The following is a 24678-nucleotide window of genomic DNA, read 5'->3' on the forward strand; positions in this document are numbered from 1 at the left end:
TATTTTTATTAAAATATCCAACAATCCCCCACTTATTTTAATAAAAATAGTTTGGGCATATAGTGAGAACATCATGCCTTGTGAAAGTGGCAATGCCTTTAAACTTCCACTTAGTGTTTCAGTTTTCCCGTATTAGAATCATAGTGGACTTAGCCTTTAAACTATGATTACTTGAGGATACGTAGAAAACTTAACACACATGACATTATAGGTGTTCTTAACCGAGCTTTTCAAGCCAGTACATTATGGCCATGTACTTTACCCCAGTGTTCATGAGTGCTCTAGAGAATTAGCCCAAATTCTCATAAGGGCGGCCACACCCTTACACTCATATAGGTGAGTCTATCAAGGATATTTCTGTGACTAACACATCCCACCCATAAGGGCTATAGAACTCATTAAGAGATTAGTTCTCAACCTCTCATATTCGTCACAGAATTACATGCATAATCATATGATTGGACTAAAAATTTGCATGTATCACAACAAGCGACTCTATGATTCGTTTGTCTCCAACCTAGTTCTTGGGATAGGAAATCCCTAGGTGGTTGTATCCTCATAGGTAGCTTTTACATTTTTGGGCTTTAATCCAATCTCTCTTGATGCTTTCCAGATCTTTTCTAGCTAGAGCTTTTGTAAGTTGATCGGCAAGATTATCGCCTGATCTCACAAAATCAAGATTATCGCCTGATCTCACAAAATCAATGGTTAATGAACCATTATTTAAATATGATCTCACAGTACTGTGTTTTCTCCTTATAGATCTGGATTTTCCATTATAATATTTATTGTGAACTCTGCCAATAGCAGCGGTACTATCACAATGTATTAAAACAGGAGGTATCGGCTTATTCCACATTGGAATTTCAGATAGTAAATCACGTAACCAACCTGCTTCTTCACATGCAGAAGCAAGAGCAATTAACTCTGCTTCCATGGTGGACTTTGCGATTATGTGTTGTTTTTTGGATCGCCAACAAATGGCTCCACCTCCCAATGTAAATAAATAACCAGTATTGGACAAAGAATCATTGGATTGTGAACTCCAATCTGCATCACTAAAACCTTCAAGTACAGCAGGATATTTTTTATAAAATAGACCATAATCTAAAGTTCTCTTAAGATATCTCATGATTCTATGAATTGCATTCCAATGTGTAATGTTGGGTTTACTAGTAAACCTACTAAGTACACCAACCGCATATGCAATATCAGGTCTGGTACAATCAGTTGCATATCTCAAACTACCAATTATACTAGCATACTCTTTTTGATTTATCACATCAAAATCATTTTTAGTAGGAAATAAACACACATGAGAATCAAAGGGTGTACAAACTGGTGTACAATCAAAATAATTATATTTTTTAAATATTTTTTCAATATAATGAGATTGATCAATAAAAATTCCTTCTGAATTTTTTGTAATTTTCATACCAAGTATGACATTAGCTTCGCCTAAGTCTTTCATTTCGAAATTACTTTTAAGTAATGCTTTTGTAACCTCAATTACTTGCATATTAGTCCCAAATATCAATAAATCATCAACATATAAACAAATTATCGCATGAGAGTCTCCAAATGATTTATAATAAATGCACTTATCACTTTCATTTGACCTAAAGCCATTAGTCAATACACACTGATCAAATTTTTCATGCCATTGTTTAGGTGCTTGTTTAAGTCCATATAAAGATTTATTCAATTTACAAACTTCATTTTCTAAACCAGGTTGAATAAATCCTTCGGGTTGATCCATATAAATCTTTTCATTTAAATCACCATTAAGAAAGGCTGTTTTGACATCCATTTGATGTATTTTTAATTCATGAATTGCTGCTATAGCTATTAAAAGTCGTATAGAAGTCACTCTTGTAACTGGTGAAAAAGTATCAAAGAAACCTATCTCTCCTTTTTGCTTAAAACCCTTTGCAACAAGCCTGGCTTTATATTTATCTATAGTGCCATCAGGTTTAAATTTTTTCCTTAATATCCATTTACAACCTGGAGGTAAATCAACTAATTTTCAAGTTTTATTAGACATTAAAGATTCCATTTCATCATTAATTGCTTCTCTCCAAAAATAAGAATCAAAAGATGATAAAGCTTCAGAAATAGTTATAGGATCCCCCTCTACATTATAAGTTTGAAAATCAGGACCAAAATCTTTTTGTGTCCTTTTCCTTTTACTGTGACGCCCCCACTTCTCTCTAAGGCGAACCAAAGGGTATTCGTGGGACGCTTGCCCAGCTCTCGCCAGGACTCATGCAATTTCCCATCCAAGCTTAATACAACACTAAATTACAACCAGATAAAGTAATTGCAAATAGTGCGGAAATTTTCAAACTTAACAACACATAGCCATTATTCAATCCTTACAATGGGTTTCCAAAATACATCCCAAATACCAAAATTTTTTCGTAGCCACAATACTTGGCCACTAACACTGGGGCCCTATTACAAAATATCACAAAAAGGTTCTTCCATGACTCAACCCATGTCCACTGCTGTTAAGGAAAACAAATCTTATAGGGTGAGCAAAACGCTCGTGAGGCCAAGAACACACATGCAAGCACGTAGTTCAAGTAACACTCCCAAATTAATTAATTTAAAAAAATAACCATTCAATAAAGAGCACTTCACTGAAAAGTAAACAGAAATAATTCAAGGATATGGGAGCTCTCAGGAGCTATTTTCCACTTGCACGATCACGAACCTCCACGCGTTGACACTCCGTCAACCGGGTAGGTTTAATCCGTAGAAACATCACTTACACTTCCCCTTCTCAACCTTACATACCACACCGGGTCCGCAATACATTTATGAGGCGATACTTTAGCGAGTATGCCAAGCAAGACCTCTCAATAGGTCGAGCTTATGAAATCTCATGGTTCACTGAGGAGCTCAACCAAGCCCATGCTGGCTCGAGTCCAAGGCTAGCCAATAAGAGAGTTTGGGCGTCCCCAACTTTTACACTTTTGTATCGAGGAGGTTCACTCCAACGACTTATGCAATCACAGCATAAATAATCACTTAAACACTTCACATATATTCACTTAACAAGTTACTTTAAACAGGTAATCACTTCACTTCACGAACTCAAGTTCACTTCGTTTAAATGAGGACGAGTGCGATAAAGTACACACTCGACTCAAAGGTTTCAAAATCTCAGTTTATATAACATTTATCACTTTGCAGATATATCACATAATACACACACTTGACACTCACTGTGAGTCAATAACAAAAGTGTCACTTGGAGGTTCAAGCTTCCACCGTGGGATCCTCTTGAAGGTCCTCGTGTGCGCCTGAGCAAATAATAGTGAATTATCATTCACACATCCCAATTATCAAGGAAGATTGTGCACTAGTACAATCTAGGGAAATTTCATGAAAATGAAACTCAATTACTCGTAAATCGAGATTTAAGTGGAGTTTCTTAAAGTACAAGAGCAATCGAGTTTTTTTTTCTTGGAAATCAAGCATAAACGTTCAAGTGCTATCGAAGGAATAAGGAATACTTGAAAAACTCCATTTCCTTGAAATTCGGAAAAATTTCAGTTTTGATACGATATTTTGAAAAATCGTATCTCACATTCCACATGTCGAAAATTGGAAAACTTGGTACCGTTGGAAATTTCTTCCAAAGTACTAAAAGTTCCTAGAATATACTTTACTAAGATTCCAAATGGAGAATATTAAAAAATGAGCTCAAAGTCGCTGTTTTGGTTCATAAGGCAGATTTAAGTTGGTTTTTGGCCAACTTTGAAAATTCGGAAAAATTCACTTGATTGGAACTAGCCTTTGAAATTTGGAACTCTATTAAAGTTGCAATCCAAGTTTACAACAAAACAAGTGGAATGAGAAACGGAGTTTTGAGCACTAAGATAAGGCAACTCAAAGTTACCAAAATTCCCTTGTGAAACAAGGGTTTTCCAAACTTGAGTCATGAACTTTGGTAATTTAGTCGAGCAGTGAAATGGACTCGGATTGGTACCAAATTTGGCAATATAATACTCCTATATAAAGGGTATCCCTCTATCAAATTTCATGGAAAAATACCTTCGGGAAGGTAGTCAACCCAACAACCAAAGTTTCGAAAAATCCTAAAGCAAAACTACCTTGAGCTTCTTGTTTTCCATTTCCAAACATTTGGCCAAGGAAAATCCTTCAGACATGGTTCATTTGTGCAAGCAAAGCCTAAAGAACATTCATGGTACATTTGGTAAGTGTTTTAACTCCAAGAAATTCAATTGGCAAGTCCACACCAAGTCTAGCATCAATTCTGCCCAAAATTTAGGGTTTTCAAGAACAGGGCAGGTTTCGTATTTCGATCACAAATCACTCAATTCAACTCGGAATTGAGCATGGTTGGTGGCATTGAAAAATACATTCATAAAAATATAATTTGACAGAAGAAATTGTTTTGAAATTCAGCACACAACTAGCTCAAATTCGAGCCTCAAGTTGCAGCTTCTGAACTTCGTTCCAGGAAAACAGAGAAACATGACAGTCATCTTTAAACGGTTGATACGGGATACTCGGGTGGAATTAGGGGGTGAATTTTATACCGTTGGAAATCTGGGAATGTCTAGTTTCAAATTCCACTGACGGCACTTGATTTTGACATCGAAGTACAGAGTTATGGATGAAACAATAAGGCTGTCTGAGCATTACTGGGAAATTTTCCAGGTTTGCTAGCTTTGCGAGATTAATCCATTTGACCAACCAAACCTCAATATTTTTTGATGAAACTTTGTACACCATCTATACAACATATAAACATCATATGCAAACCATTAAAACCTCAAAATTCTGCAAAAAGAGGCACGATCATAACAGGGGCAGAATTGAAAACTTTACATCCATGCACTCCTTGAAGTTTATACTAGCTATGCACCATTAATCTACCAATTTGAGCACTAAACCAACATTAGATCCATCATCAAGCATCACATCAGCCATCAATCCAAGAGTGGGAGTTCATAGAGCCCACATTCAAAATTTTTCCAACAATAACAAGCCACCCACATAAATATCTAAGCTCATAAGTGTAAATCAACTTCCATAGGTCAAGAATTTGAGGGTTGATCGTCACTTACTTGTGTTGGTGAACAAGGTAGAATTTCGGCCCTCTCTTAGCTCAAGAAAACTGTGGAAAGCTCCCCCTTTTTGTAGCTTAAGATGATCTCCAAGTATTAAGTTAAGTGTGTGTGAAATTTGGAAGGAATTGGAGAAGATTTGTGCAAGATTAAAGATGAAAAATGAAGAACTCCTTGGGTTATTTTTACAGCTGATGGCCGGCCACTTTGTGAGGAAGAGAGAGAGTGTTTTGATCCAATTTGGCTTCCTAAGGAAGCTTCATTTGTGTGGCTAGAATTGGTGTAAAAGTCAACTCTTCAATAATGCGCGTACGCGCGCGTTTTGTGCTCAAATCCTCTCGCGTTCATTTCACTAGTGCACTAAACCTCCAATATACTTATATTCATACTATTATTATCCACTCTTAAAGATTTAAAATGAAGGTTTATAGTTTCCCAATTAATCGCGCGCGCAAAAATGCGAATTCCAATTTAAGCGCGATAAAGTGAAACTTCCAAAAAATTCTTATAACGATAGTACTACTAACTATCACCTGAGTACTTAAACTTTAAAATACCTAATTTAGGTCCATAGTACAAGTCTCCAATGTTCGAAACTTATTGTACTCTCCAACGGTTAAAATTTCCAAATACTTTTTCACTAATTTCACTAAACGCGCTTTCGGGGACTAATTTTTTTTTTTAAACGAGTCACTTTAAAAATATTTTGAAGCTATACTTCCATGTAATTAAGTTCAATAGGGCTAGAAAATGATATTCGGAATAAATGGACAATTACATGTTAAATAAGCTCGAAATAGGGTTTTTAAAATAAATGAATTTTGTGAATCCTCACATTTACTGGTTCTCAATTGCTCTTTTCCTCTAGTTGAACCTTTAGCATTAGAAGAACTAGCTTCTTCGGATTTTTCACTATATTCATTCAATTTTATACCCCCACTATCTTTAAATGGAAATTTATTTTCATGAAAAATTACATCTAGAGATTCAATTACTACATTATTTTCTAGATCTAGAAATCTATATGCTTTATTGTTTAAAGAACATCCAATAAATGTACATCTAGTTGCTTTTATTCCTAATTTTGGAATTTTTGGATCGGAAATTCTTACATACGCTAAACAACCCCATACTCTAAAATATTCAATATTGGGTTTTTTGTTCCTCCATAATTCATAAGGAGTTATTAAATCTTTTTTACGTGGTACTCTATTTAAAGTATAATTAGCTGTTAAAATAGCTTCACCCCATAAATTTTTAGGTGCACTCAAATTTGCTAACATAGCATTTATTAAATCTATCAAAGATCTATTTTTCCTTTCAGCCACACCGTTTGATTGAGGTGAATATGGTGGAGTAACCTCATGTATTATTCCTAATGATTTGATAAAATTTATAAGGCCAATAGTATCATATTCTTTTCCTCTATCTGTTCTAAATCTTTTGATTTTTCTCTCAAAACGATTTTCAACCTCTTTAACAAAAATAGTAAATTTCTCAAAAGCCTCACTTTTATGTTTCATAAGGTAGACATAACAATATTTTGAAAAATCATCTATAAATGTGATAAAATATCTTTTACCTCCACGTGTTAATATGCTTTCAAATTCACAAATGTCAGAATGTATTAATTCTAATAACTCTGTTTTTCTTTCAACTTTCAAATGAGGTTGTTTAGTTATTTTAGTCATGCTACAATATTCACAATTTTCAAACTCATTATGCAATTTTGGAATTAACCCTATGTGGCTCATATATTTTAAGTATTTGCTATTTATATGACAAAGACGTGCATGCCACATATTTATACAAGAAACGATATAAGCAGAAGTAGAAATTTCATTCATTTCAACATTAAGTTTAAACATACCATCACAAGCATAACCTTTTCCAACAAAAGTACCATTCTTTGTAAGCACATATTGATCAGACTCTATAGACTGCTTAAAACCAGCCTTATTAAGAAGATAGCAAGAAACCAAGTTCTTCCTAATTTCAGGAACGTGAAGAACATCTCTTAGGGTCAAGACACGCCCAGAAGTAAACTTTAGTTCAACTTCGCCCATGCCTAGAACATTGGTTGTATGTGAATCTCCTAGCAAAACTTTTGTTTCTTTTTCAATAGGAGAATAACTTTTGAACCAAGTTCTATCATAGCAAACATGCCTAGAGGCACCAGAATCAGCCCACCACCCTTCAGTATTTCCAACAAAATTGATTTCAGAAACCATAGCCACAAATGACTCTTCAATTAGTTGAGTCACATTAGCTTGTGGCTTAAAATTTGGTCCAAATTTTCTAAAACAACAATTTTTTGCACGATGACCCAATTTTCCACAAACAAAACAAGCTCTATTATTCATATTATTTCCAAAATTTGGAGTATTTGAAACTTGTTTTGAAGGGGGTCCTTGATTTGACTTTTTTTGGTTAAAATAATTTTTTGAAAACTTGTTTTTCATATTCTTCCCTCTAGGCTTCAAATAGGCGTTATTTTTGTCTTGTTGACCCTTAGAGACATTCTCACTAGAAGTTAGGAAGTTTACACCTTAGTACTCCCATTGAACTCTTCACCTTTGTCTTGTTTTCTAGCTTCTTCTTCAATGCGCAACCTTGCCATCAGATTTGCTATTGTCAATTCTTGTTGCTTATGACGTAGCCCTTTCTGAAAATCTTTCCATGATGTTGGAAGTTTGTCAATGATGGCTGCAACTTGCATTTGCGGATCGACTTTGACTCCTTCAGATTCAATCTCATGGACGATCATTTGCAAGTCATGAACTTGCTCTAGTACTGGCTTGTTTTCCACCATTTAAAACTTGAAATAACGGCTACAAGCATATTTTTTCGAGCTTGCTTCTTCAGTATCATATTTTTGTTGCAATGCTCTCCAAATTCTTTTTGCTGAAGTATAAGATGAAGAATAAAAATCATAAAGTTCATCAGACAAACAATTAAGGATATAATTTCTGCAATCTTCCTCATCATTTTCCCATTTTTGAAGTTGTTTGGCATGATTCTCCCTTTCTTCATCAATCATGGAATTGGTGTCTATCTTTTTTGGATTCTTTGTGGCTAAGACCCAGGCAACCTTCATTAGCTTCAAATAGAACATCACTTTCTTGGCCCACCTTTTGAAATGTTGGCCACTAAAGCAAAATGGTTTGTTGAGATCACTAGATCCAATAGTGGTAGCGTTTGCAACATTGCTTGCAACCTCCATGGTACTCCGAATCGTCTTAAATTGTTGTTCCTTTAGAACTTGATATGCACGATCAACCTGCAAAACAAAAGTCAAAGAAAAGAAATAAAGTAATTTCGGCTAGGTGAGGCGCGGACTAGGTCGCTCTCTTAAGACGATTCGCGCCCCTCTCGGGATTATGCCCGGTGTAGAAGGTTGATGGCACGTCGCCTCTGGGATGCAACAGCCCAGCCTATGCTGTTGCTTCTACTAAATCTACAGAATTTAGAGAAGCTAAAGCTCTTCTCAACACCTAACTAATGCCCAATAGAAGTGAGGAAGATAGTTTTTTTAAGATAGCAAGAAAAGTGTATGAAACTTGGTTGATAGTGACCTCTATTTATAGGCTAAAGCTTTAGGTGCATAGGAATGCCACCATTAAATGGAATAAATGTGTTATATTTTTCAGTTACAAAATTTGAAAAGGTTTAGGGCATTGTATACTAGTTAAAATTCAATAAATAAAATTCTTAAAATCTAATCATCACATAGGTTACAAAAACAAGACATAAATCTCATAGGTTACCCTTTTTAAAGGTGATCTTGTAACTGAAAATTCATTTCAAATTTTGTAACTTATTGCATTTGAATTCAAGACATAAATCTCATAGGTTACCCTTTTTAATGGTGCTCTTATAACTGAAAATTCATTTCAAAATTTGTAACTTATTGCAATTGAATTCAAAATAAGCATGTGAATGAATTCAAAATAATAATGATATTTTTATTAAAATATCCAACAATACCCAACCGAGTCACAGCTCATTCCCATTCAGTCATGCAAGGCCAAGTCAAGCTTGCAGTTGATGCCACTCTGGTGACGATTAAAACTTTTTCTCTTTGATAACTTATTCATCTCTGAAATTTACTCATAAAAGATCCATTCACAGTTCAAATTCTGCTAACGTATGACAATTTCTCTTATTCTCGTTGCAGTGAACAGAGAAGAAACATCTGCAATTATACGTACTCCTGGGAGATGACAAACTGAAGAAGGTTTACACCAAGAAGCTAGTAGTTGATTGATCCAGCTTTACCAGAGAAGCATCAGCTTCATATCTTGAATTGTTGGGTCAGAATATTAATGATATATCACCGTTTCTTGTAAGATATTCTGTCAATCTTCAAGTTGAGACCATTTGTTTGAAGTTCGTGTGGTACTTTTATTGTGTTAAACAGCCTTATCAGTGTTTTTGTTGTTGGTGAAAAGGTTATTTCGCCATTTTATTTATGTGCAAGAGTAGTTTATGCGTCTTCCAAAAATTCAACAACTGAATCTTATGGCAATTCACAATTTCTACTTCACATAACAATTACTACATCGCTAGACTACCTTGCCTCTTGTTCCTGCGAAAGAAACATGAACAGAAATGATCAATTTCTACTTCAGGCCAATATATAACAGAAATTATCAACTTTACCCCGCGGTCTTATTTATTTATCATGAATTTACTTGCTCTTTTGATTTCTTCTAGTGACCCCAAGAATACTCTAAAACTCATCCACTTTGCCTTTTCTAATTTATTTATCATTTATATCTATTTCAACAAGCATAAGTACGATTAAACTCATCCCGAGAATGAACTGACCCTTTTCATTTTGTTTCGATTTTTTCAGCAACCAAATAAATTATTCAAAAAAAAGTAAACAAACGTAATAAATTGGCAACGTCTAGTGAAATGTGATAAGTTCAATGCTTGGATATGTAAATGAGTCAGAAGGTTGAATCTTACTAGTTCTAGGGTAAATAAAACGTTTAAGTATTTAAAACTGAATCTTTCTAATAAAATGAAAATTTCAAAAAACTACGAAACATCATATACTCACCAAAAAACATTTGATATATAAGTAACTGTGCGTGTGTCAGACTATGACTTTGTTTGACAAGCAAGTTTTTGATCAAATTTGCCTGTTACAAGTTTTTTTTAACAACATTAGCTACAGTAAGTTCAAAAACTACTCAAAGTTTTTAAACTACACACTTCAAAATATCCAAAAATTTACACACTTCAAAAATTTTTTCAACAACTTCTACGGTAAGTTACAGTAAAGTTTTAGACAAACATTAAAAAACTCACTTGCCAAACGGACCTATGTGACCAACAAAAAAAAACACTTAATTTTACACATTACTTAAATGACACAATTCTTGATTAAACATTTATACCATACAAAATATTTTGCATACTAATTTTCAATTTACCTTGTTTGGCTACTGAGCACTCAAAAACTAATGGAAAGTACATTTGATTTTTTTTTTTTTTTGCCTTGTGCATTTAGCTGAAAAGAACGAAGAGAAATGCTATATAAGTTGAACGGCAAAAATATTTACATCTACAAACATCTTTTTAGTCAGAAGCAGAACGAAAGGAGTAAAAACAGTAATAGAAATAAAATAAAAAATAATAACGTCAGAGATACCCTCTCAAGGAGGGCATTTTTGTTAAAGGAAAAATCCACATCATGTATTTGTATATTTTTGTACAGGGGAATTTTTCAAAGGAGGTAAGTGCCCATTACTTTCGTTCGGGAGGGGTAAAGTACACTTCAGGTAAAAGCTTGAGGAGTAAAGTGTAACTAACCCTAAAAAATATGTTTTTCATTTATCTCCAAAAACAAAATTTACTATGCAAAAATACTAACCATAAAAGCTCCAGTTACAAAAGTGGCATTGTCAAAGTTCACAGACTTTCAAGGGTGCCAAGAAGAATACACGATTCAACTATTGAGATCAAGCAGAGTCAATCAAGCTATGTATGTTGCCCAAGCAGCTGGCTTGCAAGGAATGCTTCAACGTCCAGGCTCAATATAGGCAGATGAGAAACCTTTCAAAACAGAAATGGTATATCTGACAGATGCCTAGTTTTGCGGCGCTTATTAAGACGCAAATAATATTTTTTGATGCAATAACCTAAGCATATTCGTTAATGGGACAATTTTAAGTTCATTCTACGGGTGACTCCATTGCAGAAATTGAAAAAGAGCAACGTTAAACCGGGACATAATGTTAATAACTTAGCACAAAATTGCGCAATTCTGTATTGGAAGGTTTCTGCATGTTCCCATGTCTCAAATTGTTATTTTAAGGTGATTATGGAGACTTTAAGTTGCATCTGTTCGAATACCCACGCTGATTCATGCAACTGCGACTTGTTTTTTTCTCTCTGTTTAACCACCCTCTTTTACCCCTAGGAAGAAAACAACACTTCGTAAGAGTGGATAGGAAATTGTTTAGTTCTAGGGACTTTCGTTGGCGAGGAGAAAGAATTGGGATTTAAAAGTTGGTGGAAGGGGAATTAAAAGCAAAAGCAGGGGAGGGGTGGGATATTACAAGTTCGCGGCGGGGAGGGATGTGGCTGGGAAAGGATTGAACCAAGACCGTCAAGCAGTGGGGGAGTAAAGTTCAATAATTTTCTGTCTTATTAATTTACCTGGTAACGGTCTGAAGACAGCTTTGGACAAATACAGATTCCTTAAAGCCTATGTTAAATCCCTCTTGAGCAGATGCTTCTTTTCCAGCTACCAGACCGTCACGATATCCAATCTGATAGTTCATCAGGATTGACAAATATTTATTATCTATTAAAAAAAAATAGAACACACATAAATATTCTTACCTCCATGCACCTATTCTGATATTCTTATTTAAAGTCATGAACAGACTTCCCACATGATTATTATTTTAGGAGTTTCGGTTATCAGGCTCTATCAGCATTAAATGAGGCACAATCACAAACTTGCTAACGTGCCAATTAGAACAAGGATACTGTATGAAATTGCTCGCGCCTCCTCTGCCACTCCCTTTCCATATCAAATGCTTTTTCAACTTTGTCTGTCTCATAGGGTAAAGCTCCATCATCATACCATAGTTCATCCCCATCACTATCTGAAATTAGACACTGATAAAATGTCAGGCTCACAGAACACATTGATGCACTATTAATTGATAAGCAATTAATTTGATTTTATTTAGACAAGAAGTTCTCCTCAGGGGTTTACTTAAGTGCTGCTTACTTAAGTGCTGCAGTAGCTATTTAGAATTGCCAGTCTTAACAGTTGGACCACTAGGCAGGAATTTTTTAAAAAAGTTATTTGGACTTTTCACAATCTAGGGCAACATTAGATTCTATAGCCCCCCAGTTAATGGACATATTTGTGTACTGCAGCAATACGTTTTCCTCATCATGTGATTCAGGTATCAAATTAAGCTCTCCTGGGTTGACTAATCCTCCTTTTCTTGTAGATTAATGTGTTCTCTCCTCGTTAATCTTTATCCTTAGCAGTTGCCACTATTTCCTGCATCACAGAACCTTGTAGCGCAACAAAAGCCCCAAAACCACAATTACCAACCATAATGATCCTGCCTAACCTGATGGTGATGGCATCTCAACTTTCAAGCATCTTTATATAAGGGTAGGACCACCAAGTAAACAAAGGCAATGCAGCCTGAAGGTAAGTGTGGTGTTTTTAAAAAACACTAATTTTCAAGGGCTTCGACAATGAGAACTTAGTTTGATATTATATCTGCTCTCACAATTGAAAAATAGGATTTCACGCACCAGCAAAACTCAATGGTTCAGCAAACTGCACATCCCTGAAACAACAAAAGTTCCAACCACAAGAGTTTGATCTTGTCTATTTATCATGCTTAGCTCCTAAAGATGAATCTGATAACGGACTATAGCATGAACCATATTAACTCTTTAGAAGAGTTAATATATCCATCGAAATGGCGAATCAATCAAACCATGGGAACTGTTCAATCATCTTTAACCTCCACCAACTATTATATTTAAATCCTTACTAATTTGTCTGCTCATGCAAAATACTAATCAAACAAAAACATATTCAACTCGTAACCTGAAATATAAGCACCAAATGCATGACGCTTTTACAGACCCAAGCACAGCCATGACCTATCCCGCAGTCCAAAGAAAATACTAATGAACCATGCGCTTGAAAAATCAAATAAACCAGATTAAGCTCCAAGCTTTAGCATAGTTTTGCAAACTCGAGGTACATGAATTCTCTTCTAGTTTTTTCAACAACTCAACAGTGTCCACCAATTTTTAAAGCATAAATACCACAGAGATAAAAATAAGACAGTTACTTTTATAGGAAATCCGGCTCCACTGTAATATGTCATCCTACTAGTATTGCTTCAGAACCATACTACTGTCAAGATTATGCAACAAGAAGAAGGAATTCTACTGGAAAAATGGAACTGGAATCAAGCACATCAAGGAGTAAGCTTTTTAAAAAGATAGGGTCTGCTGGTTTTGTTTGAGTCCTTCACATAAGAACCATTCAAGGGTTTAGCATATCATTTGACCTATAACACATATCTGACGGCAATATGATTCCTATCGACACCAAAATGCAAAAGTGGACTATTTCCAGATAAGAATAAATTTGAATCTATAGGAAGCTCTGATGATACAGAAAGCACGACCGTGTCATTGTTTCTATTGCCTTTTTTCAGAATTCCTGGGAGGTTGATGGAAAATATAACAGAAATATCAGAAGTTTTCTAAAGAAAATGCCTTCTAAAAAACTATTAAAGCGACTCCCAAATAGCATTCATCTTTGTATAAAAAGAACTACTAGGCCCCAAGACCAGTTAACAGCATCGAAGGATAATAGCATGCACTCGAAGTATGTGGGTGAGAGGTTGCAGGAGAGTGGAAATTCCTACTTTCAAAACATCTTCATGAGTGAAGGCAGATACTAGATGCAATTCGATTGATTAGAAAAGTAGATTCTCGATAGGCAAGAATGAGAAAGGTGCGCTATTTGAACTAGACTTTCAGAATGCCTATGCTTGGCCACTATGTTTCTTACATAAATGAAAAAAATGGGGTTAGAAGTAGATAGAGTAATTAATTAAGCAGGTCAAGCGTAACTTTTGCTGGTATAGTCAATTGATCACTAGTCAAATTGATTCAAACTATCAAAGAAAGGACATATAAAGGTTTCCCCAGAAAATTTAAGAATGGATAGAGGTGCAGTAATGCCCAATATAGAAAGAGATCATGAAGGTGCAGCAGTATCTCGCATAGTCACTGCATATGACACTAATGTTTTAAGAAGCAGGAGGAGAACACGTTACATAGTTTAGACAAGTTCCTATGAGGTATTAGCAATTTCAAGGCTGAAACTGAACTTCAAGAAAGAATAATTGGATTCCAGCAGGTGCAGGAGTAGAACTGGCCCACGTTTTGGGATGCAAAGGGACTGTACTTCATATCCCGTATAAGACAAAACTAACACTTTTACCAAAGAAGTTAATGAAATATATCTTTATCATGGGACTTTTTATCTACCTGTTCAATGATGTAAACTGCTATTTGGATAGATTAGAATGCAAGAAAACAAGGAACACTCATCTCTCTTTTTAGGTTTCATTTACTTGTTTCCTAGTAACCATACTAAGGTCATTCGGGAATGATTTCATTAACAATACCCTTCAACAAACATTATCATGGATCTTTTTTTTTAATATTTATAGTGTAAGTGGGAGGGCACAATTTTGGGCCCTGAACAACCCAACCCATCCCTCCCCCCCATCATGGATCATTTCTTAAAACAACAAAAGCATTCAATCCTAGGTTGTTTTCTGAGAACACAAGACCAATAGATTATCATGAGTTTTGAATTGATTGTACTAATTAAGTGGCTCTCAATTCCAGAATACATGAACAGATTGACTAATAGCTAACAGAAGAAAAATGCTCAGAGTAAAAAACATACCATGTGAATTATGTACTGCACCATCAACATTTGACCTGGGATCTAAATGAATATTGGACACATTCAATAGATCACAGTAGAGCTCATCTGCTATGCTTCTTTCCATCTGTTCAACAAGTAGGTGAAATGTTAAAAATTTCATGTAACATTGAAAATCAGGGTTGCCAACGAGACAGTGGAATGAATGCAACTTTTTTTTGGGGGTGCGGGGGGTGTGGGTGGGGGGGAGGGGAGGGGAGGGGAGTGGAGTGGGGAGGAAGGGACTTAAATATAATTGAAATGGCATGATGCGGAGAAAGTAGCACATAAATGAAAAAGACAACAATACAAAAAATGAAGAGAACTTTTGATGGACCAAGACTTCAGAAGATTCAGGGCAAAACAGCATCTCTAGGAAAATATCTGAACTCCAACATGCACAGTGATAGAGAGAATTATAGCAAAGGAGGAAGGGATCCTCTCTTTTTCTTTTCTTTTTTTTTTGGGGTGGGGGGGGGGGGGGGAGATGGTGGGTGCTGGAAAGGCAAGAACAAGGGAACTGCATCAAGTCCAACAAATCCATGGTTGCAGAAAGTCTTGTATCCTAGACTCAAAGCGTGATCCCAAGTCAGCTCAGAACAGACAAAGTGTAAGAACTCAAAGAAATTCGGCTTGATCAAACCTATATAAAAAGGAAGAACCTAGGACAGACTATCGATCATGCTCTACTAGAGTTGCAGTACTCTCTCAGAACTACACATACCCCATGTACCTATTTGCCATTGCACAAACTTAGAAACAAAATCAGACAAAATGACTCCTGAAGTTCAAAATGCCCAATATGAACAACAAGGAATAATGTGTGTAATACACAATCTTGAATCAGACTTATGATTGTAAATATATCTTACACAAGCTAATAGGCCAAATTGGCTATCGGATCAAACGTTATTGCCTTCATTTTATTCAGAAAAAACAAGAAATTTGCAACCTAGAACTCGTTTTTTAGGTTTAGAAAACATGAGAATTCCTTTATTGCATGGTAATCCATCTATAGATATAAAAGAATCCAGAATGTTGAGAAAAATCTCCCTGAAACAAATTGAGAATAATTGGAGGAAACCAGTCTAAAATGCATATCAATCATCAGGTTGAGAAGACAGTCCAAATATATGAGTACCATGAATAGTTCTGTTAAGCCAAGAAACTCTGAGGATACGCACAGACATGCCAAAAAAGAAATTTTGAATGAAAAGGTGGCTGATCTACATACAACACAAAACAACAAAAAGCAAAAAAAAGTTGGGAGGAGAAGAGGAAAATCAGCAAGCAATGGCATGAGAAAGGAAATAATGATCCCATGCCAATGTGCTTCACTTGCTATAAGCATATGCAAGTACTGCTTCTAGCTTACAGACTCATCACTTTTCAGAAAAATCTCTCTCCACCAATAAGAATGAACGCTATTTTCCTTCATTTAAAACTCTTTGATAATCCATATGACATTCAAATTCTCAATTAAAATTCCACTGTAAGCTCAGATATGCAAGACAAGGAATACTCCGACGCCCCTGCAATGGAGACCTAAATGCATATGCCAATTTTTGTAGCCACAATCCCCCTACTCTCATTTGACTTTGCACGCCTTACCAGAACTCTATGGGGAATCAGACATCTTATACATCTAATTTCTATCCTTGTTTCTGCTAAGAGTATAGATTCAAAATACTTAAATAGGGCCAGACAACCCAACCCCCCCCCCCCCAACCAAAAAAAACCAAAAAAAATCTTCAGGAAAATTTTTACTCAAAGACTTATGCATTCTCCATTTTTCTGTTTCCTTTTTCCTTTACATGGAACACAAATACACCCGAGATTATTCAAGAAATCAAAATTTTACAGAATAAACAGCATTATGAGGACAATAACACTATAAATAATCGAAATTAATCAAACTGAATTATATATTAATCAAGAAGCCATCTTGGTAAAGCCTCAAAAACAACATCTAGTCAACCCAAAGAAATCTGATAGATGGAATTGACAGAATAAAATTGGACAAATAACAAGTACAGATAAGATGATGATTAGAATACAAAATTCAAGAATTTTATTAACAAAAACTAGCGTACATGAAGAGAAGCTCTATAAAGGGCAATGTTTAAGTCGAGATTGGAAGAGACAAGTGGGAAGTAAAATAGGAGAACTGGAGATGGGGGAAGAACAAAAATATGGGAAAACTGCGAGGGCAAGACGTAGGATTAGGACGGTTGGATACCCAAAAAAATACGAAAAAAAGGGAAAAAACTCAGTTTAAGTCAAGACTTATAGAGATGGAGTTTAATTCTTCCTAGTTTCCATACAAACATGCCTTTTACAATTCAGTTAGGAGTAAGGATGTGCATCGAAATCGTAATCGGTAATTCGGAACTTTGAATTCGGAATTTTTTGAAATTTTGACATCAGGAAAACCGACCGAATTCGATTTTGATTTCATCAATTCCGAATTCAAGTTCGATTCCGAATTCAATTTGGAATTCGGTAATTTCCGATTTCACCGGGGAACCCTTTTTTTTTTCCTTTACTTGATTTGAAACATAGAAACATGGATATAAACTAAACCATTTAAAACAACTTCTCACAAGTCATAGCCACTGTCATATGAGAATGAAATACAACCATTTGTCACAATCTAATCATAACTAGTGACTTAACATTCACTCACCAGTTAAATAGTCGTAGGTAAATTTCGCAACTACTGGAATACTCACAAGTCACAACAATCCCATAAAAATGGAAACTTTACCATGATCCCAACAACAATTTAATAAAAAATACATATGCAGAAGCTGTTCGATGAAATGCCTAAAAGAAATAAACTAGAAACACAGATTAATAGCCGAGAAAAGATTAAGTAAAATGAATGCACTCCCTATAAACTGTACGTCTGTACCGAAATTTCTTCAATATGTGAACAAACCTTGAAGATGAAGGCTGAAGATGGCTAGCTGATGATGGCTTGAAGATGAAGGCTGAGAGTGAGAGAGAGAAGATGAAGGCCGAGAAAAGATGAAGCTCCTTCTCAGCTGGAAGCAGCGGAGGAAAGTGGAAACTAGGACAGCAGTAGACTACCAGTGAGCCGATGAGATTTAGGGTCCGTTTGGTTGGACTGAAAATATTTTCCTATTTTCCCTAGGAAAATATTTTCCATCGAAGTTATTTTCCTGGAAAATCACTTCCTTCCCCATAATTTTCCAGTGTTTGGTTATTAAGTGAAAATATTTTCCAAATTCCTTTTTTCATAATTTTCCGGTGTTTGGTTTGTCAATGAAAATATTTTCTGATATATTTATTGATATGTTGCAAATATTTTTCTACTCTCAAAACATTCATTTCATTACAAACTAATTTTAGTTTCTATCCATTATAATCATATTATCATTTTTATAAAATATTTATTCATATTATACCATGAATTCTTAAATGGAATTATTAATGGAATCTTGGATTTATTCATAATTTGTTAATTCTTGCTGCCGACCAATGAATCTTTCGATTAGCAAAGTCCAAGGTCAAGCATATGAGTATTTGACAGATAACAGCAAACTCGGTTAGAAAATTCATAGCCCACCCCTCCCCCTCCCAAAAACCAAAACACTGAACGCAAGACACAAAGCACTTGCCGAAAACAGAGGATTTGTGGGTACAGAGCCAGTTGCTGTTACTTCTCAGCTCAAGGTTCTCATGTTTCCATGACTGGCTTATGGCCATATATCTCCCAGCCTAGAACTAGCCAAGAGACTAACGGATAGAGGATTTTCCATGTAAACCTGTGCCAGAGCCTGTTAAGATGCAACCCCCTCCCAAAACAGCAATGCATGCGACTATTGCAGATCTTAGATTGGACCTCATAATGCCACACCATATCTGTTAAAGGCCATAAGCAAAAATTGTCCAATAACTTCTTCCTAAAGAAAACAAAATTCAGTTACATGCACTTCAAATTGCATACTAAACCCATGTACCATGGAATAAGCAGCTGCTCTTATAATCTGATGACCAGCAAGTGGAAACCAGATTGTAGCAAAATTCTCAATAGTCTTAGCTTTTTACTACAATACAAAATCAGGAAGTTATTTTCCCCCCATGGGTGTAACTTATTTTCTGTCAGAAATTATTTTCCCAAATTAATTGACAACCAAACAACCGAAAATATAGAAAATTGTGAATTCTATCCTAGCAGATAAATATTGGAATCTAGCAAAGCTCAATTCACTTCATGTTCAAGAGTAGTTAAACAATTGTACCACCATTTCACAGTGACAACATCTCTGCTGGCCAAAATGCATGTTCTAATCTTTGCAGACCTAAATGACCCTTACTACTCAAAAACTTAGAAAAACATATATGCCAAAAATCACCAACCTCAAACTGAATTGAAACTGTTATGTCTGCTGCAGTTTGATGATCCTGTGTTTCTAAGAGCTTCTTGTCAACACTGTAAGAGTTTCTAAGAGCTTCAAGTCATTCATCCAAAGCGAAAAATGAAAATAATCACAATCAGGGTTGTAAAATTTCTGCAATCTTTCAATGATCAGGTAGATTTATTCATATATATGCAGGCAGAATGCCGAGAGCTCTACATAGATAAATCACTCATATAGAGCCAAAGACAACCTTACATGGCATCCAACGAACCAGCATTATCATGAAACTAAACTAAACTAAAAAATAAACTACAACCACTATCTAGATTATCTAATTTGTCTTCTTTGCATGTAATCTACATATATAGCATGTGCAATTGTGTCTCTTTTCCTTGCCCATTCTCTATATCTCGGCCATCATCCAGCCCCTCCACTAAAGGAAAGCCATCAGTAACACGAGAAATCATAGTCAATTTCACCATTTTTCTTCTGGAACTCTATCCTACAAGACAAATGACCTACAAACGTTATTTCTGTAAAACTTTAACAACAATGCCAGAATAGCCCTCTTCTCAAGTATTTTTTTAAAATTAAGATAAAATAACATTAAATAAGAACAATGGCAAAGCGATCCTTTGAATTGAATCAGTCGATTTGAAGCAGAAAACAAAATCCAGCGGCGAGGAATGTTAATTTTCAGTTTATACAACGATAACTAGTTTTATTTCACTTCAGACAGATCATAACAGCATTAAAACCAAAAAGATGCAGGACTGAGTCGAAGAAAAAATATTTATTAAAAAAAGGAAATACAAAAGGATTGTCAGCATCCATTACCTGAGCCTGAATTATGTGAGTCGATCAGGTTCTTTTCATACGCATACGCGGCTCGGCAATGGGTAGACGTAAACGTATGTGGAAGGTATGTAGATTTCGATCCTCAATTCGAATTGGCAGCAATTGTAATCGGTTACAGCTACAAAATTCCGATGATCCGAGCTAGGGCTTGCTGGAATGACGCGAAATTTGGGAGATCCGATAGTGATTAGGGGATACGCCTGCGACAAGTTTTCCAGAGAGAGGGAGAAGGCCAGATTAGATACGCCTGGATGATTGCTTGTGAGTATATAGATTATGTGGTGGTAGCCGCCAAGATAGTGTCGCCGGAGGAGGTGATCGCCACCGAGGACTGACGCCGGAGGAAGCGGGAATGGGGTTCTTCGGGAATGAAAGGAAAAAAAAAATGAGAGAGAGAGAGAGAGGGAGATATGCCGGAGTAGTTATTTTCCCTTGCGAGGCTGTGAAAAGAAGCTGAGGAAAATAACTTCACATTGTTAGATCAGGAAGTTATTTTCACCCCATGGGTGTAACTTATTTTCTGTCAGAAATTGTTTTCCCAAATTAATTAATAATCAAACAACCGAAAATATAGAAAATGTTTTCCTAGAAAAGATTTTCCTTCCAAACAAACAGATCCTTAGAGACAAGTGTGTTTGGACAGCATATTATTTACCAAAATTTATTTGCTTACATCACCATTACAATTTTCAATACACTTTTTTATCTTTCCAATTACCTTTTTATCTCATATACATCACATCACAAAAAGCAGGTTTTGCTTTTTTGTCCTTCTGAAGTTTTGTTTTGTATTTCTAATTTTATTATAATTATATAAAAATTTTGCTGAACTAAATGCTAACTTTTGTATAATAGATGTTTATAATTATAACATAAAATACAATGAACTTAATAAGACTTGTTATTGTATTGTTAAACAATATAATTATTAGTTAGATATATTATTATAATATATAAATTTTATATTACATATAATATACATATATAATATACAATGAACTTAATAAGACTTATTATTGTATTGTTAAACAATATAATTATTAGTTAGATATATTATTATAATATATAAATTTTATATTACATATAATATGCATATATAATTTGAAATCGAAATAAAAAATTTCAATTTCAAAAAACCCCATTATTGAATTCGAACCAAATTCGTAATTTCGAAAACGAAAATTTCAAATTTTATTCCGAATTCTGATTTACCGATTTCGAAAATTTTGAATTCAGTAGATAAATTGAAATTTTTCGATTTTACACATTCCTAAGTCCTAAGTGTGAGAGAAGAATAAAGAAAAGACTATAGAGAGAGTTACGTGAAAAAAGGGAATAAATGGAGAGTGAGTGAGAGAAGAGAAGGCGGCACCTAACCAATGTTTTGAAAACTAGACCGGACCGGCCAGTTAGACCCGTTGAACAGCGAACCGGCAATGACACCGGTCTGATTCTATATCAAAGTTGAAAGTGTCAAATAACTGGTCAAGATTGGTAAACTTGGTCGAACCGGTGATTCCCAATTTTTCAATTTTCCCTTCAATATTTTTTTAAGTTTTGCAAAATGCAGCTAAGGATCGAATTTGGGACCTTTGCTATTGAAGTCCAGCATAGTAACCATTGCACCATCACGTCCAATTAATTTCTTATGATAACACATTTATATATAACAAACCTCCATCTTTCTTTCCTCCATTTTCCCTACAAAATCTCATCCTCTCATAATTCTTTTTTTCTAGTTTTCAACTCTCTCTCTCTCTCTCCTCTGTTCTTTTGTCACCCCCTCTTTAATCCAACTTCTTTAGATTTAATTTATTGAAGTTTTCTTCCATCTTTTGTTTTTGTCTACTAAATTGAAAAAATTAAAAAAAGAATTGTTTTTCTTTAACCCTAAAAACTAATTATCAAATGCCACAACCACTCACCTTCATCTCATTTTTTGCTTCTTATCAAGTTTGCATCTCTATTTTCGATTCTCCTGACTTCCTCCAAACTCCAAACTTTTTTTTTTTTTAAGTTACGCATCCCATTTTTCGAAAGATAAGATTTAGGCATTTACAAAAGAAATGAATTTTTATTAAAAGGTGAGTGAAAAAATGCGTTTTTAATTTTGGAGAATAAATAAAGAAAAAGGGCTTAAAATGGGACTTTAAAGAATGCGACAGTTTGGATCCAAAATTTAGTCTAAAAAGGGTTTTAAGGAAAATAGGAGTCGTCACTTGATATTGAGTTTGGGTGCACCAAGTCACCCAAAATATTTTTCTAACAAAATTTAAAAATAAAATAAAATAAAACCCTTTCGACAACTCTAGATTTTTGAAAACAAGAGAAAATGAGTTCGAGAGTCACGGTTGAAGAAAGGGAAAGCAAATGTTCGATTAACTCAAACCTAAGGCACCCTTTCAAACTAGTCTAAGTTAGTTGCGAGATTTAGTCAAAATTTTCCTAATCTAACCCTTAAATTTATCACGTTAAGATGATTCTTACATGGATGTAAATCTAAATTTATAGAAGGTATCAAAATGGGCAAAATATCCATTCAAGAGTTTAATTGATACCAATCGCATTAATTGTGAAGGTCAAAATAATTTTTTGAAGGGGGTCACGAGTATGCGAATGATGAAATTAAAAGAAAAGAAAAGAAAATTAAATTATATACATAGGTATATGTGAGCAAAGGAAAAAGAATGCAGTATAATGGGTACGGGAGGCAATAACTCATGACATAATTTTCTTATACAGGGATTAATGAGATATTTAAACTAAAAAAGTTATAATCGCTCATTTCCCATGTTCAAAGAGTAATGCTCCTAATCTAGACAAGCAAATGAACAAACTTATTTTTTATAATTTCTTAAATGAGGTGCAATTCTAAATGATATGATTAACACATATAGAGGGTAGGGGATAATATAATAGGAAATATCATGCAAATGAGAAAAGATCCTAAAATAAGAATATGCATGAAAATGTAATGAATGTCACACAAAAATAAATCTAACACATGAACGATCTAAGGGTCTAGCGTTGGACTAATCCATTTCTAAAAATCCTTACTAGCGTTGGGCTAGCAAGTAAGTGGAGGGAGAAGTCACAACTAGCGTTAGACTAGTGTGGTGACGTCATGCATTCATGATATATAGTAAAACAAATAAGGCATACATTAAAGCAGTTAAGCACATAAGAGCACGTAGCACGTAACACATAAGCATAATATCTAGATGCAAAAATTCTAAGAAAAGCGGATAAAACACATAACACATAAGCCATATAAACACGCAAAAACCTATCTATTACAGTAGAGAATCTAACTACAATCTAAAATGGGGAAATAAAAAATCCTATCAACCCTATCTATTACTGTCGCGCCCCTTTTTTAATGAAAAATAAAATCACGGGTTTTATAAAAAATGATTTTTGATTTAATTTTGATTGAAAATGATTTTTGATTTATTTTGAGTAAAAAGGAGTTTTTGATTTTTAGAAAATAAATAAAGAAAATAGGCCCAAATGGGACTTAAAGGGCGACGATTTTGACCCAAGATAATAGTTTAAAAAGGATTTTTAATTAAAAAATAGGAGTTGCCACTTGGTATTGAGTTAAGGTGTACCAAGTCACCTAAAATGAATTTATAAAGAAAAAGTAGAGAAAACCCTTTTTAAACGACTTCAAATCTGCGAAAATTAAGAGAAAAGGGGTCGAAAATCACATTTGAAGAAAGGGAACGCAAGGATAAAATCCAAAGCACCCTTTAAATCTAGCCAAGGCTAGTTGCATGATTTAGTAAACAAATTTCTTAATTTAACTTAAGAATTTATCACATTTGGATGTCACTATATGGATGCAAAACCTAACCCTATGAGGATATCGGGGGGTCGGAATATCTCTTCAAAACTTAATTGGTACAAATCACATTAATTGTGATGCCCAAGAGTGACTTTTTGAAGAGGTCATGAATATGCAAAAATATGAGACTCGAAGAAAAGAAAAGAAAATAATAATTATACAAATATACATGATCTAAAGGAATGCATCATACCAGGTGCGGTGAGGCTAAAATTCATGACTCAATTTTCCTTTTGATAGAGGGAATACGAGTGTGTTAAGGCTAAAAAAAATCATACTCGTCCATATCTCATATTCAAGAGGTATTTCCTATCTAATCAAGCAAATGATCTAACCTAGTTCCAATTTTCCTTAAGTGAGATGCAAATCTAAATGTTATGTTTTATGCATAGGGATAGGGGATATACATAGGGAAATATCATGCAAAAGTGATAAGAATCCTAAAAAGTGGGAAAATATGCATGATGTAGTGAT

At 34.7% G+C, this 24678-nt stretch overlaps 1 protein-coding gene across 1 annotated transcript in view; it reads left to right on the forward strand.

Moving 5' to 3' along the window:
• Positions 1 to 9643, forward strand: part of LOC113763606 (calmodulin binding protein PICBP-like) — an 82542-nt gene extending 72899 nt beyond the window's left edge. The window contains exon 2 of the mRNA XM_027307468.1: positions 9287 to 9643. The gene's annotated coding sequence lies outside the window, so the exon portion shown is untranslated. The remainder of the gene's footprint in view (positions 1 to 9286) is intronic.
• Positions 9644 to 24678: the final 15035 nt, after the last annotated feature.

The sequence above is a fragment of the Coffea eugenioides genome, chromosome 2 (assembly GCF_003713205.1).
Source record: "Coffea eugenioides isolate CCC68of chromosome 2, Ceug_1.0, whole genome shotgun sequence".
Classification (NCBI taxonomy): Eukaryota; Viridiplantae; Streptophyta; class Magnoliopsida; order Gentianales; family Rubiaceae; genus Coffea; species Coffea eugenioides.